Here is a 15,879-nt window from a genome sequence, read left to right on the forward strand (position 1 = left end):
CTATGGTATGATTGTTGTTCGTCCTACGGACTAAAACCCTCCGATTTATATAGGCACCGAAGAGGGTTAGGGCTACACAGAGTCGGTTACAATGGTAGGAGATCTACATATCCGTATCTCCAAGCTTGCCTTCCACACCAAGGAAAGTCCCATCCGGACACGGGACAGAGTCTTCAATCTTGTATCTTCATAGTCCAGGAGTCCGGCCGAAGATGATAGTTCGGCTATCTGGACACCCCCTAGTCCGGGACTCCCTCAGGTGCAATAGCAACAATTTCATGTTTAATGAAAGGAACTATAGCAAGTTCATCTCCATAAGCATCATTCATATTGGCATCTTGGCCACAAGCATAGCAAGCATCATCAAAAGGGGATATTTCAAGAGAATCAACGGGATCACAGCAATCATCATAGCAATCATCCTTCGGTAAGCACGAAGGGGAATTAAACAATGTATGAGTTGAAGAGTGGTAACCCACAAGTATAGGGGATTGCAACAGTTTTCGAGGGTAGAGTATTCAACCCAAATTTATTGATTCGACACAAGGGGAGCCAAAGAATATTCTCAAGTATTAGCAGCTGAGTTGTCAATTCAACCACACCTGGAAACTTAGTATCTACAGCAAAGTGTTTAGTAGCAAAGTAATATGATAGTGGTGGTAACGGTAACAAAAGTAAAGACAGTAAAAGTAATGTTTCTGGTATTTTGTAGTGATTGTAACAGTAGAAACGGAAAAGTAAATAAGTGTAAACCAGTATATGGAAAACTCGTAGGCACCGGATTAGCGATGGATAATTATGCCGGATGTGGTTCATCATGTAGCAGTCATAACATAGGGTGACACAGAACTAGCTCCAGTTCATCAATGTAATGTAGGCATGTATTTCGTATATAGTCATACGTGCTTATGGAAAAGAACTTGCATGACATCTTTTGTCCTACCCTCCCGTGGCAGCGGGGTCCTATTGGAAACTAAGGGATATTAAGGCCTCCTTTTAATAGAGAACCGGAACAAAGCATTAGCACATAGTGAATACATGAACTCCTCAAACTATGGTCATCACCGGGAGTGGTCCCGATTATTGTCACTTCGGGGTTGCCGGATCATAACACATAGTAGGTGACTATAGACTTGCAAGATAGGATCAAGAACACACATATATTCATGAAAACATAATAGGTTCAGATCTGAAATCATGGCACTCGGGCCCTAGTGACAAGCATTAAGCATAGCAAAGTCATAGCAATATCAATCTCAGAACATAATGGATACTATGGATCAAACCCTAACAAAACTAACTCGATTACATGATAAATCTCATCCAACCTATCACCATCCAGCAAGCCTACGATGCAATTACTCACGCACGGCGGTCAGCATCATGAAATTGGTGACGGAGGATGGTTGATGATGACGACAGCGATGAATCCACCTCTCCGGAGCCCCGAACGGACTCCAGATCAGCCCTCCCGAGAGAGATTAGGGCTTGGCGGCGGCTCCGTATCGTAAAACGCGATGATTTCTTCTCTCTGATTTTTTTCTCCCCGAAAGCCAATATATGGAGTTGGAGTTGGCGTCGGAGGGCCACCAGGGGGCCCACGAGGTAGGGGGGCGCGCCCCCCACCCTCGTGAGCAGGGTGTGGGCCCCCTGGTCTTCATCTTTTGCGAAGATTTTTCTTTATTTTTTCTAAGGTGTTCCGTGGAGTTTCACGATATTCCGAGAATCTTTATTTTCTGCACAAAAAACAACACCATGGCAGTTCTGCTGAAAACAGCGTCAGTCCGGGTTAGTTCCATTCAAATCATACAAGTTAGAGTCCAAAACAAGGGCAAAAGTGTTTGGAAAAGTAGATACGACGGAGACGTATCAACTCCCCCAAGCTTAAACCCTTGCTTGTCCTCAAGCAATTCAGTTGACAAACTGAAAGAGAAAAAAGAAAAACTTTTACAAACTCTGTTTGCTCTTGTTGTTGTAAACATGAAAAGCCAGCATTCATGTTTTAGCAATTATTATGAACTAACCGTACTCACAATGACACGTAGGTCTCACAATTACTCATATCAATAGCATAATCAGCTAGCGAGCTATAATAGCAAAACTCGGATGACAACACTTTCTCAAAATAACCATAACATGATATAACAAAATGGTATCTCGCTAGCCCTTTCTGAGACCGCAAAACATAAATGCAGAGCACCTTTAAAGATCAAGGACTGACTAAACATTGTAATTCATGGTAAAAGAGATCCAGTCAAGTCATACCCAATATAAACCAATAATAATGAATGCAAACGACAGTGTGCTCTCCAGCGGGTGCTTTTTAATAAGAAGGGTGATGACTCAACATAAAAGTAAATAGATAGGCCCTTCACAGAGGGAAGCAAGGATTTGTAGAGGTGCCAGAGCTCGATTTTGAAATAGAGATAAATTATATTTTGAGCGGCATACTTTCATTGTCAACATAACAACTAAAAGACGACGATATCTTCCATGCTAAAAGATTATAGGCGGTTCCCAAACAGAATGGTAAAGTTTATACTCCCCTTCCTCCACAAGCATCAATCCATGGCTTGCTCGAAACAACGAGTGCCTCCAACATTCAACGGGTCCCAAGGGGAGTTTTGTTTGCAGTTATTTTGGTTTAGTATGCACAAAGCATGGGACTGGGCATCCCGGATACCAGCCATTTTCTCGTGAATGAGGAGCGGAGTCCACTCCTCTTGAGAATAACTCGCCTAACACGGAAGATAAGGGCAGCTCTAGTTGACATATGAGCTATTCGAGCATGCAAAACAGAATGTTTATTTGAAGGTTTAGAGTTTGGCACATACAAATTTACTTGGAACGGCAGGTAAATACCGCATATAGGTAGGTATAGTGGACTCATATGGAATAACTTTGGGTTTTAAGGAGTTTGGATGCCAAGCACTATTCCCGCTTAGTACAGGTGAAGGCTAGCAAAAGACTGGGAATCGACCAACTGGGAGAGCGACAACAGTCGTAAACATGCATTAAAATTAATTCACACCGAGTACAAGCATGAGTAGGATATAATCCACCATGAACATAAATATCATGAAGGCTATGTTGATTGGATTCAACTACATGCGTGAACATGTGCCAACTCGAGTCACTCAATTCATTTAAAGGAGGATACCATCCCATCATACCACATCATAATCATTCTAATAGCATGTTGGCACGCAAGGTAAACCATTATAACTCATAGCTAATCAAGCATGGCACAAGCAACTATAATCTCTAAATGTCATTGCAAATATGTTTACTTCATAATAGCTGAATCAGGAACGATGAATCATCATATTTACAAAAACAAGAGAGGTCGAGTTCATACCAGCTTTTCTCTTCTCAATAAGTCCATCATATATCATCATTATTGCCTTTCACTTGCACGACCGAACGGTGTGTATAATAATAAGAGTGCATGTGCATTGGACTAAGATGGAATCTGCAAGCATTCAACTCAAGAGAGAAGACAAGTAATATGGGCTCTAAGTTAAATAATCAATCATGCATATAAGAGCCACTAAGCATTTTCAATATGGTCTTCTCGACCCCCAAAGAAAGAAAAAGAAATAAAAACTATTTACACGGGAAAGCTCCCAACAAGTAAAAAGAAGAACGGGAAATATTTTTGGGTTTTCTTTTTAATTCTACTACAAGCATGAAAAGTAAACTAACTAATTTTTTTGGTTTTTCTTAAAGTTTATCAAACACACAAGAAGAAAGCTAGAAAAAGAAATTTAAACTAACATGGATATTACATTGAAAGAGTATGAGCACCGACATCTAGCAATGAGTGTGTGTGAACATGAATGTAATGTCGGTGGGAAATACGTACTCCCCCAAGCTTAGGCTTTTGGCCTAAGTTGGTCTATTGCCAGGGATGGCCTGGCGGATATCCGTAGGTGAAGCTGGGGTCATACTGTGATGAAGAAGACTCCGGCTGCCACTGGCTGGCAGCCTCCTCTGGATCCCAAGAATAAACAGATAGTCGTGGAGGCTCATCTTGTGGCTCCGGCTCCGGGGCTGGTGCAGGGTTCCGATAGGCTTGAGCATCCGACCACAGAACGATGTGAGGTTCTGCAAACAAGTTAAACAAAGAAGGAGCAGGCAAAGTAATAGTCTCAGGATGATGTTTATCAAAGTATAATTTATATTTGAGCTTCCCATCGCGACTCTTAACAAGAAAATCATGCGCTATCATACTCTTGTAATCTAAATAAGCACGGGGCAGCGCTGTTTCTTCTTTCTTCGCATGCCTAATAGGTATTTCAAAATGTTCAGCTAGGCGTGAAGCATAAATGCCTCCAAAGATGGGGCCCTTAGTGTGGTTCAAGCTTAACCGTCTAGCAACAATTCCACCCATACTAACAGAGTTATTGCGGTATAAACCATGGAGCAAAATAATAATATCAGGAATACTAAGGTTCCCACAGTTTCCGCGTCCAATTAAGCAACGACTAGCAAATAAGGCAAAGTAGCGTAAAACAGGATAATGTATGCTAGTGATTCTTGCATCAGAAACCTTCCTGGTTTCTCCCACCATGATAGTGTTAACAAAAGCTTCTAATTCGTTACAATGGGGTTCATCTAAGGTGCCCTCAAAGGGTATTCTTCAAACCTCGCAGAATTCAGCTAATGTCATCTCTTTAACAACGTCATATAAATGAAACTCTACTGTTGGAGGTGATTTCTTAGGGAAAAAGTAGAAGTTTTGCACAAAAGTATTTGTGAGTAAGAGATACTGATGACGTTGGTCGTGGAGGAAGTTGGTGAGGCCAGCATTCTCAATCAATAAATAGAAATCTTCATAAATCCCAGCTCTCCTCAAGAAGTCATCGGAAGGCCATTCACAAGGCCGGACCTCCGCTGGTGCGAGGTAAATTAAATTTGGGCTTCTCCTCTTCTTCCTTTTGTTTTTCCTTAGAGCTTCGGCTCGACGAGCCCCTCAAAAGTCTCTTCATTATTTCTGAAACAATTTGAAATTTTTAGTAACTTCAAATAAAAGTGAACCAACTTCAATAAAATTGATAGCAACAACTCCCACAAGTGCCTAGAGCCTATATCAAGCATTAGAGCTACTTGGAACCATATAAATTTGACATGCAAGCTCAAGAACATGGTCACCTATGCAGCACAAATTTGCAATGAATAAAGCACTAGGACAAAAACTAATTGGACCAATGGAGGAGTCACATACCAAGGAACAATCTTCCCAAGCAGTTTTGTGAGAGGTGCTTTGAGCAAGGAGATCGAAAATCACAGCAACGGGGGCTGGAACTCGTGCTTGAGTTGGTTTTTCGTGTTTGTGTGAAGCAGAGGAAGAAGATGGGTGCAGGAATAAGTGGAGGAGGGCCACCGTGGGCCCACGAGGCAGGGGGCGCCCAGGGGGTAGGGCGCGCCCTCCACCCTTGTGGCCAGGTGGCAGCTCCCCCCGTGGTAATTTTTGCACAGTAAATTCTCAAATATTCCCGAAAAAATCATATTAAATTGGCATGGCATTCTGAGGACTTTTATTTTCGGGATATTTTTATATTGCACGGATAAGTCAGGAAAACAGATAGAAAAATATTATTTTACTTTATTTCTACTAAATAACAGAAAATATAAAGGGGGTACAGAAAGTTGTGCTTCTAGTTTCATCCATCTCGTGATCATCAAAATGAACCCACTAACAAGGTTGATCAAGTCTTGTTAACAAACTCATTCCGAATGATCCCGGAACCAGAGAAATTTTGAATGACACTAAATTACCTCAACGGGGATATGAAAATCCCCAACAATAAGAATATCATACTTTTTCTTGACAGTAGGGAGAGGAAATTCGAAACCTCCAAATATAATCGATGGAACTTTTCCAATAGAGTTGATACTATAAACTTGAGGTTGTTTCCTCGGAAAATGTACCGTGTGCTCATTGTCGTTAACATGAAAAGTGACATTGCCTTTGGTGCAATCAATAACAGCCCCTGCAGTATTAAGGAAAGGTCTTCCAAGAATAATAGACATACTATCATCCTCGGGAATATCAAGAATAACAAATTCTGTTAAAATAGTAACGTTTGCAACCACAACAAGCACATCCTCACAAATACCAACAGGTATAGCAGTTGATTTATCAGCCATTTGCAAAGATATTTCAGTAGGTGTCAACTTATTCAAGTCAAGTCTACGATATAAAGAGAGAGGCATAACACTAACACCGGCTCCAAGATCACATAAAGCAGTTTTAACATAACTTCTTTTAATGGAGCATGGTATAGTAGGTACTCCGGGATCTCCAAGTTTCTTTGGTATTCCACCCTTAAAAGTATAATTAGCAAGCATGGTGGAAATTTCATCTTCAGGTATCTTTATTTTATTAGTAATAATATCCTTCATATACTTAGCATAAGGATTTGTTTTGAGCACATCAGTTAATCGCATACGCAAAAAGATGGGTCTAATCATTTCAGCAAAGCGCTCAAAATCCTCATCATCCTTTTTCTTGGATGGTTTCGGAGGAAAAGGCATGGGTTTCTGAACCCATGGTTCCCTTTCTTTACCATGTTTCCTAGCAACGAAGTCTCGTTTATCATAACATTGATTCTTTGATTGTGGGTTATCAAGATCAACATCAGGTTCAACTTCTACATCATTATCATTACTAGGTTGAGCATCAACATGAACATTTTTATTAACATCATCACTAGGTTCATGTTCATCACCTGATTGTGTTTCAGCATCAGAAACAGAGATATCATTTGGATTCTCAGGTGGTTCAGCGATAGGTTCACTAGAAGTTTGCAAAGTCCTATCATTTTTCTTTTTCTTCCTCTTAGAAGAACTAGGTATATCAATATTGTTTCTCTGAGAATCTTGCTCGATTCTCTTAGGGTGGCCTTCAGGATACAAAGGTTCCTGAGTCATTCTACCAGTTCTAGTAGCCACTCTAACATCATAATCATTTTTCTTACTATTCATTTCATCAAGCACTTCTTTCTGAGCTTTAAGTACTTGTTCTACTTGAGTGGTAACCATAGAAGCATGCTTGCTAACAAGTTTAAGTTCACCTCTAATATCAGCCATATAATCACCCAAGCGTTTAATCATAAAGGTATTCTGTTTTAATTGTCTACCAAAATAAGCATTAAAATCATCTTGCTTAAACATAAAGTCATCAAACTCATCCAAGCACTGACTAGCAATTTTAGTAGGAGGGACTTCAGCTTTATCATATCTATAGAGAGAATTTACCTTTACTACCTGTGTCGGGATATCGGGAGGTTCTTCATTAAATAAGTAATTGAGATCATATACTTCTTCAACAGGCGGTAAATTAAGACCATGTATTTCTTCAATAGGAGGTAAATTCTTAACATCTTCAGCTTTAATACCTTTTTCTTTCATAGATTTCTTTGCCTCTTGCATATCTTCGGGCTGAGAAATAGAACACCTCTCTTCTTCGGAGTTGGTTTAGGAATAGGCTCAGTAATTGGCTCAGGAACTGGCTCAGGAGGTAGCTCGGGAGGTGCCCAATTATTTTCATTAGCCAACATATTATTCAATAGAATTTCAGCGTCATCCGGTGTTCTTTCCCTGAAAAGAGAACCAGCACAACTATCCAGGTAATCTCTGGAAGCATCAGTTAGTCCATTATAAAAGATATCAAATATTTCAGGTTTCTTAAGAGGATGATCAGGCAAAGCATTAAGTAACTTGAGAAGCCTCCCCCAAGCTTGTGGGAGACTCTCTTCTTCAATTTGCACAAAATTGTATATTTCCCTCAAAGCATCTTGTTTCTTATGAGCGGGGAAATATTTAGCAGAGAAGTAATAAATCATATCCTGGGGACTTTGCACACAACCAGGATCAAGAGAATTATACCATATCTTAGCATCACCCTTTAATGAGAACGGAAATATCTTAAGTAAATAAAGGTAGCGTGATCTCTCATTATTAGTAAACATGGCAGCTATATCATTTAACTTAGTAAGATGTGCCACAAAAGTTTCAGATTCATAGCCATAAAAAGGATCAGATTCAACCAAGGTAATTATATCGGGATCAACAGAAAAATCATAATAGTCCTGATCAGGAACACAGATGGGTGAAGTAGCAAAAGTAGGGTCGGGTTTCATTCTACCTCTAAAAGATTCTTTACTCCATTTAATTAACAACCTCTTAAGTTCATGTCTATCCTGGCAAGCAAAAATAGCTGCAGAAGATTCAGCATCAAAAAGATAACCCTCGGGAATAGTAGCATCACTAACATCATCGTGTTCAGGTTCAATAATTTCTCTTTCTCTAGACCTAGCAATTTGCTCATCAAGATATTCACCAAGTGGCACAGTAGTATCAAGCATAGAAGTAGTTTCATCATAAGTATCGTGCATAGCAGAAGTGGCATCATCAATAACATGTGACATATCAGAATCAATAATAGTAGTAGGTTTAGGTGTCGCAAACTTACACATAACAGAAGGAGAATCTAGTGCAAGGCTAGATGGAAGTCCCTTACCTCCCCTCGTAGTTGAGGGCAAAATAGTAGTTCGATCATCTTTCAAGTTCTTCATAGTGTCCAGCAGATATAAATCCCAAGTGACTCAAAGAATAGAGGTATGCTCCCCGGCAACGGTGCCAGAAAATAGTCTTGATAATCCACAAGTATAGGGGATCGCAACAGTTTTCGAGGGTAGAGTATTCAACCCAAATTTATTGATTCGACACAACGGAAGCCAAAGAATATTCTCAAGTATTAGCAGCTGAGTTGTCAATTCAACCACACCTAGAAACTTAGTATCTGCAGCAAAGTGTTTAGTAGCAAAGTAATATGATAGTGGTGGTAACGGTAACAAAAGTAAAGACAGTAAAAGTAATGTTTTTGGTATTTTGTAGTGATTGTAATAGTAGCAACGGAAAAGTAAATAAGTGTAAACCAGTATATGGAAAACTCGTAGGCACCGGATTAGCGATGGATAATTATTTCGGATGTGGTTCATCATGTAGCAGTCATAACATAGGGTGACACAGAACTAGCTCCAGTTCATCAATGTAATGTAGGCATGTATTCCGTATATAGTCATACGTGCTTATGGAAAAGAACTTGCATGACATCTTTTGTCCTACCCTCCTGTGGCAGCGGGGTCCTATTGGAAACTAAGGGATATTAAGTCCTCCTTTTAATAGAGAACCGGAACAAAGCATTAGCACATAGTGAATACATGAACTCCTCAAACTATGGTCATCACCGGGAGTGGTCCCGATTATTGTCACTTCGGGGTTGCCGGATCATAACACATAGTAGGTGACTATAGACATGCAAGATAGGATCAAGAACACACATATATTCACGAAAACATAATAGGTTCAGATCTAAAATCATGGCACTCGGGCCCTAGTGACAAGCATTAAGCATAGCAAAGTCATAGCAACATCAATCTCAGAACATAATGGATACTAGGGATCAAACCCTAACAAAACTAACTCGATTACATGATAAATCTCATCCAACCCATCACCGTCCAGCAAGCCTACGATGCAATTACTCATGCACGGTGGCGAGCATCATGAAATTGGTGATGGAGGATGGTTGATGATGACGACGACGATGAATCCCCCTCTTCGGAGCCCCGAACAGACTCCAGATCAGCCCTCCCGAGAGAGATTAGGGCTTGGCGGCGGTTCCGTATCCTAAAACGCGATGATTTATTCTCTCTGATTTTTTTCTCCCCGAAAGCAAATATATGGAGTTGGAGTTGGCGTCGGAGGGCCACCAGGGGGCCCACGAGGTAGGGGGCGCGCCCAGGGGGGCGCGCCCCCCACCCTTGTGAGCAGGGTGTGGGCCCCCTGGTCTTCATCTTTTGCGAAGATTTTTCTTTATTTTTTCTAAGGTGTTCCATGGAGTTTCAGGATATTCCGAGAATCTTTATTTTCTGCACAAAAAACAACACCATGGCAGTTCTGCTGAAAACAGCGTCAGTCCGGGTTAGTTCCATTCAAATCATACAAGTTAGAGTCCAAAACAAGGGCAAAAGTGTTTGGAAAAGTAGATACGACGGAGACGTATCAAAGAGTTACTCTCATTAGAAGGTGGGCACGGGTAGCTAATCCGCTCTTCCTCCTTTTGTTCTTTGCTCTCCTCATCATCTTTTTCATCCAATGAGCTCACAGTTTCATCAATTTCTTCTTCCATAGCTTCCTGCAAAATATTAGTCTCTTCTTGGACAGCGGAGAATTTCTCAATATATGGTTTAACATAGGCATTAGAAGCATAATTATCATAACAATATTCAAGTATGGCAAAATTTTCAGATTTGTAGAGAGTAGCATCATACTTCTCAATCAAAGAAGCAATTTCATAAGCACCCTTAAAAGCAACAAATTCTTCAATTTTTTGAACAGCATAGTAATTATAAACACCCTTAGCATAAGAAGATACAATTCCATTATCACTAAACTTACATTGGTAGGGAAGGTGTTTCTTAGGGTTTTCAGAACAACAAGTAATATCATATATTTCACATAAATTCCAAGCATAGCATTGCAAACGATGAATTTGATTCAGTAAAAGTTTCCCTTTTTCAGATATACGGTGTCACACATAACAAGCATACTCATCTAAAGATTTGCCCTCAACTAAGCTAGTTGGGGTTTCAGCACGAGCACATAGGGATCGAAGATGATCCCAGTAAAAAGCTTCAGGAGTGTGATAGATTTTGAGTGGTTCTTCAACCATTGGTTCAGTAGGTACAACTAATTTTTTTGGTATTTTGCGTTTCCTACCCATAACTAAAGATAGAAAACAACTAAGAACAACTAATAAAAATTACTTAGTGATAAAGCAAACAAGCACACACGAGAATATTCACCCCACGCTATGACTCCCCGGCAACGGCGCCAGAAAAAGGTCTTGATAACCCGCAAGTATACGGGATAGTTGTAGCCTCTTTCGATAAGTAGGAGTGGCAAACCCAACGAGGATCTAAAGGTAGAACAAATATTCTCTCAAGCCCTATCTGCCACTGATACGACTCTACGCATGCTTAGTGTTCGCTTTACCTAGAACAAGTATGAAACTAGAAGTACTTTGTAGGTGTTGTTGGATAGCTTTGCAAGATAATAAAGAGCACGTAAATAAAAAGTAGGGGCTGTTTAGATAAAGATGCAATAAAGTAAATATAGCGAGTGTGGAAAAGTGGTGGTAGGAGTTGTGAAATTGCCCCTAAGCAATTGACTATGTTACTAGACCGGTAATCACTATTGCAATTCTATTTGAGGGAGAGGCATAAGCTAACATACTTTCTCTTCTTGGATCATATGCACTTATGACTGGAACTCTAGCAAGCATTCGCAACTACTAAAGATCATTAAGGTAAAACCCAACCATAGCATTAAAGTATCAAGTCCCCTTTTTCCCATACGCAAACAACCTACTTACTCGGGTCTATGCTTCTATCACTCACGCCACCCACCATAAGCAAATCATAAACATATTGCAAACCCTACAGCGGGAATCCCTCACGCTTGCGCGACACAGAGAGCACCATAGGACAGCACCAATAATAAAACATGCAACTCAAACCAATCATAGCAATTCATCAATCACCGATAGGACAACGGAAATCTACTCAGACATCATAGGATGGCAACACATCATTGGATAATAATATGAAGCATAAAGCACCATGTTCAAGTAGAGGGTACAGCGGGTTGCGGGAGAGTGGACCGCTATAGATAGAAGGGGGAAGGTGATGGAGATGTTGGTGAAGATGATGGAGGTGTTGGTGAAGATCGCGGTGATGATGATGGCCCCCGGCAGCGCTCCGGCGCCACCGGAAGCAAGGGGGAGAGGGCCCCCCTTCTCCTTCTTCTTCCTTGACCTCCTCCCTAGATGGGAGAAGGGTTTCCCCTCTGTTCCTTGGCTCCCATGGCATGGGAGGAGCGAGAGCCCCTCCGAGATTGGATCTATCTCCCTGTCTCTCTCTGTTTCTGCGTTCCGGGATTCTGCCCTGGCACCGTTTCTTTTATATCCGGAGATCCGTAACTCCGATTGGATTGAAACCTTCGCCCAGATCTTTTTTAAAAAATTAGCTTTCTTGCGGCCAAAGAAGAGCATCAAACGCCTTATGAGGGGCCCAGGAGGGTGGGGGCGCGCCAACTTGGAGTGGGCGTGGGCCCCTATCTCGTCGCCACCTCAGGCACCGTCTCACATTGATTTTACTTCCCAAAAATCACAAATATTCCAAAATAATTCTCCGTCCGTTTTTATCCCGTTTGGACTCCGTTTGATATGGGGTTTCTGCGAAACATAAAACATGCAACAGATAGGAACAGGCATTGGGCACTGGATCAATATGTTAGTCCCAAAAATAATATAAAAAGTTGCCAAAAGTATATGAAAGTTGAATAATATTGGCATGGAACAATCAAAAATTATAGATACGACGGAGACGTATCAGTATGAAGATACCGATGATCGTATCTCGGGCAAGTAACATACGGATGGACAAAGGGATAACGTATCTTGTCATAACGGTTCGACCGAAAAAGATCTTTGTAGAACATGTGGGAGCCAATACGAGCATCCAGGTTCTGCTATTGGTTATTGACCAGAGAGGTGTCTCGGTCATGTCTACATAGTTCTCGAACCCGTAGGGTCCGCACGCTTAACGTTCGATGACGGTATTGTATTATATGAGTTATGTGATTTGGTGACCGTATGTTGTTCAGAGTCCCGGATGAGATCCCGGACATGACGAGGAGTCCCGAAATGGTCGAGAGGTAAAGATTGATATATAGGACGATATTATTCGGACACCGGAAGTGTTTCAGGAAGCACTGGGTACTTATCGGGGCACCGGGAGGGGTTCCGGGCACCCCCGGCAAAAGATATGGGCCTTATGGGCCAAGAGGGGAAACATACCAGCCACAAAGGGGCTGGTGCACCCCCCATATGGGCTGGCCAAATTGGACAAGGAAAGGGGAAGGAGGAAAGGAAAAAGGGAATAGGATTCCCCCTTCCCCCTCTTCCCTTCCTACTCTGAATAGGAATAGGAGAGGGGGTTGGCCGAATTGGGAGAGGACCCCAAGTAGGATTCCTCCTACTTGGGGCACCCCCTTGGCTGCCTCTCCTCCCCTCCAACCTATATATATGTGGGGAGGGGGCGCCTACAACACACAACATCAACTGTTAGCTGTGTGCGGCGCCCCCCTCCACAGTTTACACCCCGGTCATATTCTCGCGGTGCTTAGGCAAAGCCCAGCGCGAACCACATCACCATCATTGTCACCACGCTGTCGAGCTGACGGAACTCATCTACCTCCTCGACACCTTTGCTGGATCAAGAGGACGAGGGATGTCATCTAGATGAACATGTGCAGAACTCGGTGGTGCCGTACGTTCGGTACTTGATCGGTCGGATTTAGAAGAAGTTCGACTACATCAACCATGTTGTCAAACTCTTCCATTTTTGGTCTACGAGGGTACATAGACACACTCTCCCCCTCTCGTTGCTATGCATCTCCTAGATAGATCTTGCGTGAGCGTAGGAATTTTTTTGAAATTGCATGCTATGTTCCCCAACAATGATGTCTATATACATGATCATTGCCTTGGATATCGTCATAATTATTTGCTTTTCTATCAATTGTCCAACAATAATTTCTTTACCCATCGTATGCTATTTTCTCGAGAGAAGTCTCTAGTGAATACTATGACTCCCGAGTCTATTTTCTATCATATTAAAACCAAAATACCTTGCTACAATTTTCTTTATTTTATTTTATTTTGTGTTTTAGTTAGATCTATTTATCAAATCTCATACAATTTAACCTATCTCAATTTCGTTGAGGGACTGACAACCCCTTTATGCATTGGGTTGGAAGTATTTGTTGTTTGTGTGCAGGTGTTGTTTACATAGTGTTGCTTGGTTCTCCTACTGGATTGATAACCTTGGCTTCATAACTGCGGGAAATACTTACCTTTGTTGTGCTGCATCATCCCTTCCTCTTTGGGTAAATACCAACGAAGATACAAACAATCAGTTGTTCAGCAAGACGATGTTCACGGAGAACCACGTGACCACTATCGATGCACAACTAATCAGTATTACGCAAGAGATAGCTGATGCACGTTGCCCTGGGGACATTGTGCAGAGGAGTTTTGGTTCTGTTGTGTTAGCAGCTACATACAGAGACCTATGCAAAGGTTGCTTGTTGAAGTCTAGAAAACCAGGTCTGGTTGGATGTCCACTAGCTATTGTTGCAGCTCTGGTCATACGAGAGATTCCCTATTGGGCGACCCTATGTCTATGTTAATAGACCTTTTGGGTTGGAGGACATGGCGTGGGCTTACGTGCCTACTATGGGATTTGTTTGGGCACAGAGAGAGAGGTACTTTTATATTATGTAACAATTCATTCGATTATTTTTGCCACGCAATAGTATTACTAATGTTTATTTGTTGTCATGTACATAGACAGTTTGCGCATACTCAGGTAAGGGGCTGCTACCCGTTCTTCACGGTGCAGTTTGATAGTTTGCACGAGGATCAGGTTATCTAGGAGCCCTACTCGTATCAGACTATAACATCTAGGTATCCAGTTGGGATATCTGCCTTGTGCACTAGAGTTCATCACTATTGGATGACCAAGGCCAAGTTGGTGTTCGACGTGATGGTTGAGGAGATGGCTCTTCATAGGGTTATGAGACAGTTCGGTCTATGCCAAAAGCCCGCAATTCCAGTTATTCCACGCATACCAGACCACGTTCACAAGTAAGTAATACTATTATAGTTCTCAACACTACATTTAGAATATAACTAACCATTTACGCTCATGTCAATCTCAGGTACAGTTGCGTAGGAGGAAACAAGTCCATGGCTGTTTGGCTTCATAGCATTAGCCCTTACATTCAGGAATGGACTACCGCGCTGACAAATATGTGGGATGAGGTTCGGACCTTTGACTGGGACAAGTTCGGTTTGTATTTGCAATGTTACCAGGATACAACAAGGATCTACTTGGTTCCATGAGCTGCTCCTGATCAGATGGAAGCCCCTCTCGCCGGCATATGTACCCAACTGCCTCTGTTGTGATAACAAGACACCATGCCGTACGTGCCATGGTTCTCATATGTGTACTTTTATCATAACCTGATCATATACAATTTGATAACTCTTCGTGTGCATAGTGACTTGACAAGTGAGGCGCGAGAGGAGGTTTCCGCTTTAATGCAGCGGGTTGAGAGGAGGGATACTATCCAACATCAAGATCACCTCTCATGGTTGACGTGTTTGGATGAGAAGCTGGGAGGGATTTATGCAGCTGTTACATGTAGACGGTCTTCGGATGTTGCAGTTCCTCATCCAGCACATCGCCCCCCATGTCCCTCTGTGTAGCGTTCAGAACCACGGACTTTGTGCAGCATTCAGAACCACGCCACTTCGTGCAGCATTCAGAGCCACCTCTTTCACAACCAGGGAGGGCTTCCTGGCATTAGCCACCTCCGTCACAACCAGGGAGCTCTTCCTGGAATCAGCCATCTCCTTCTCAACCAGGGAGCTCTTCCCAGCATCATCAAATGGAACTAGGTAACACTACTTTGTACATTATTTTAAACATTGTAGGTTCGCAAATCGATTTTACATGTTTTACTATACTGCAGGCGGCCACCAATCACAACAGTTCATGCACTCAGTGCAGTCACCGATACTTAGTGGTGCTGGATGTGGATTAGAGGGCTACGGCGATGACGATGACCAAGCTGCAAACACTTATGACTTCTCTCAGATAGTGTTTCACACTCCACCACCACCATCGATGCAGGAGACACGATGAGGTTATCTATGGTCGTGGTTGCCGTGAGCCTCGC

Source organism: Triticum aestivum, chromosome 6B (genome assembly GCF_018294505.1).
Source record: "Triticum aestivum cultivar Chinese Spring chromosome 6B, IWGSC CS RefSeq v2.1, whole genome shotgun sequence".
Taxonomy (NCBI): domain Eukaryota; kingdom Viridiplantae; phylum Streptophyta; class Magnoliopsida; order Poales; family Poaceae; genus Triticum; species Triticum aestivum.